Source organism: Aegilops tauschii, chromosome 3 (assembly GCF_002575655.3).
Source record: "Aegilops tauschii subsp. strangulata cultivar AL8/78 chromosome 3, Aet v6.0, whole genome shotgun sequence".
Taxonomy (NCBI): domain Eukaryota; kingdom Viridiplantae; phylum Streptophyta; class Magnoliopsida; order Poales; family Poaceae; genus Aegilops; species Aegilops tauschii.
In genome coordinates this window covers 451,427,434-451,431,007 of record NC_053037.3, presented here as the reverse complement: position 1 = coordinate 451,431,007, position 3,574 = coordinate 451,427,434, and positions in this window count along the sequence as shown.

Here is a 3,574-nt window from a genome sequence, read left to right as displayed (position 1 = left end):
GAGGTAGCCACCTGACCCCATGCGATGGTGAAGCTTCTTCTTCGCAGCATTCTTCTTGTTTGTCGCTGACATCTTCTTACTCTTTTCCGATGTCTTGTGGGCCACAAATGCGGGCCAGTGATCTCTGATCTTCTCATACCGGCCGATGAATTCTGGTGTCTCTTCTTTGTCGACAAACGTTTTCAGCTCATTCTTCCACCTCCTGAATAGGTCTGCCATCTTCTTAAGAGCATGAGACTTGATTAATTGCTCTTTAACTGGCTTCTCCGGATCCTCCTCTGGTGGTAGGGTGAAATTTGCCTTCAGCTCAGTCCAAAGATCATCTTTCTGCATATCATTGACATAAGACACCTCAGGGTCTTCCTTCTTAGGCTTATACCATTGGTGGATGCTGATCGGGATCTTGTCCCTAACTAGAACCCCGCACTGAGCAGCAAATGCATCCTTTGTCCGGATGGGTTCAATCAGTTGGCCGTCGCGCGCGATTGCTGTGATCTCAAACCTTTCATCCGAGCGCAACTTTCTCTTCGGGCCTCGTCTCTTTACCGCAGTTGTGCTCGATCCGGAGGGCTAGAAAAAAGAAGAAAGACGAGTGTTAATTAATATGTGTACATACCAAAACAATGAATGCATCAATTAGCTAGTCAGCACAGGCTTAACTAATATATTTACCTGGCCGGACTCTGTTCGGTCACCGGAGCCGTCACCACGGGCTCCTTCTTGCACCAGCATTGTGTCACCGGAGCCATCATAATCATGTCTTTCCTCCTCCACTCTTCGATCACCGTAGCCTGCTTCTTCACCCTGTTCTTCCAGACCATCATTGTCGTTAAGATACGACAAGATATCACCTCCGGCTAAAATTATGTCCCCCAACACCTCTTCTGCTTGCTCGTCTCGTCCGTGCTCCATTGTTTCTGCAAATATTACAACATGGCAATTATTACACAAACATGACAGCAGGTGGTTAGTGCAAACGTAGACCTAGCTTATTCCGGGTTTGGGGTGGCCTCGGCAACGCTTCAAGGGTAGGGGTGCGGCGGGAGGGGGTAGGAGACCGACATCATTTTTTCTACGGTTTGGGTGTCCTCGAGAGTTTTGGTCGAGCGAGAGGGCCGGGGGGTGCTCCCGTGGTATAAGTTATCACGATCGAGAGGGGGTATAAATATCGACCGTCCATCATGTCAAAGTTATCTGGGAGGGAGTTATATATATCGACAACGACGACATACATACATGGGAAAATAATGTTATCGGGGAGGGGGTATATCGACCCCCCCACGTGTTGAAGTTATCGGGAGGGGGTTATATCGACAACGACAATGAACGTACATGGGAAAATAATATTATCGGGGAGGGGGTATATCGACCCCCCCTCGTGTTGAAGTTATCGGGAGAGGGGTATATCGACGACGACAGACCCGATAAAACATAAGAAAACGAAGAAAAAACAAAAAGAGGAGAAGATCAAAGAAAAAAAAGAAGAAGAAAAGAATAGAAGAGAAGAAGAAAAAATAGAAAAATTCTATTTTTTCTTCTTCTCTCCTCTATTCCTTTCTTCTTCTCCTCTTCTTTTTCTTCTTTTTTCCTCTTCTTATTTATTTCTCCTCTTCTTCCTCTCCTCTTCTTCTCCTTTCTTCCTATTTCATCATTGTTCATATTTCATCATGTTCATATTTCGAAAAAAAGTAAAGGTTTTGCCTAATGCATTGTTCATATTTCATCATGTTCTATGAACAAAAAAACATCATATTTCATCCACATCCATGCATACATCATATATGTGATCATCTATGAAAAAACATCATATTCTATATAAAAAATCATTACATATATATATATGAACAAAAACAATATGATAACAAGCATATATATCATCATATATATAAAAAAACAAGCATATATATATGAAAAAAAAACAAGAAAAAAATGCTAGGGAGGGCGCCGGCCGGACCAAGGTGAGGAGGACCGCGGGGTCGGCGGCGAGGATGGCAACGGGGCAGTGGGCGCGCGCTCGGGGTAGGGGGCGACGGCGGCGAAGGGCGGGGCAGGGCGACGGCGACGACGGGGACGGGCCGGGGCGGCGCGCGTCGGGGCAGGGGCGCGGCTGACGGCGAGGGCGCGGGCAACGGCGACGACGGGCACGGGCGACGGCGACGGCGACGGCGGGGGCGGCGGGCGGCGTCGGGGCAGCCTGGCGGCGTCGGCGTCGTCGGGGCGGCAACTGCTAGGTAACTCTGAAAATTTCCTAAGTGTGAACTTATATAGCAAAGCCTTTAGTCCCGGTTCGTGGCACCAACCGGGACTAAAGGTAGGCATTAGTCCCGGTTGGTGCCACCAACCGGGACCAAAGCCCTCTTTTCAGCAGCGCAAAGGGCGGGAAGCGGCGGCCTTTGGTCCCGGTTGGTGGCACCAACCGGGACCAAAGGCCTCTTGCTGCCCGCGTCGCGGCCAAATGTTTAGTCCCACCTCGCTAGTTGAGAGGGGCTCGGAGTGGTTTATAAGCCCCGCTGCGGCTGCTGTCTCGAACTCCTCTCTATAGCAGGCTTCTGGGCCTAACTTTGGCGCGCTGCCCGTTGAGCCCTCTAGCCCTTCTAGGCCTGTATTTGCAAACCCGAGGGTTGGAGGGCCCAGCTGGCAGCGCCCCAATATTTTTTTTGCTGTATTTAGTTTTTTTTGTTTTCTTTTCTGCTTTATTTATTTTGTTTTGTTTCTACTGACAACAAAAAACTTATTTATTTTATTTTATTTTGTTTCTAATTACTTATTTATTTTACTCTATGATAATTCTTTTTGCTATTAAAGTTTCTATCAAAAAAAGTTCTTTATGAAAATTCTTTTTGCTGTATTTAATTTTTTTGTTTTCTTTTTTGCTTTATTTATTTTGTTTTGTTTCTACTTAAACAAAAAACTTATTTATTTTATTTTATTTTGTTTCTAATTACTTATTTATTTTACTTTATGATAATTCTTTTTGCTATTAAAGTTTCTATCAAAAAAAGTTCTTTATGAAAATTCTTTTTGCTGTATTTAGTTTTTTTGTTTTCTTTTTTGCTTTATTTATTTTGTTTTGTTTCTACTTACAACAAAAAACTTATTTATTTTATTTTGTTTCTAATTATTTATTTATTTTACTTTATGATAATTCTTTTTGCTATTAAAGTTTCTATCAAAAAAAGTTCTTTATGAAAATTGTTTTTGCTTTTAATGATTTTGAACAGAAAATACTTTGATAATTTTAGTTGCATCAATTTTATACGATTTTAGTTTCAATAATACTAGAGGTTTCTTACAATGTTTTGAACAGAAAATACTTTGTTAATTTAAGTTTCATAAATTTTATTAAAGTTTATTTTATTTTGTCGGAACACAAGAAGTCCGGAGTTGTAATAAGTTATTAAAAATAAAAAAAGAGGCGCAATGCTCGTTGATTTGCTTCAAGCCTTTCGGAATAGTGTAGACTGCACTGCACATAGCTCCATGCAGTATACCTTATTCCTCAAGGCTTGAAGCTAAGCAACGTGAGCATTGCGCCTCTTCGTCATCGTCTCTGCACTCAGGGCTTATAAACCGC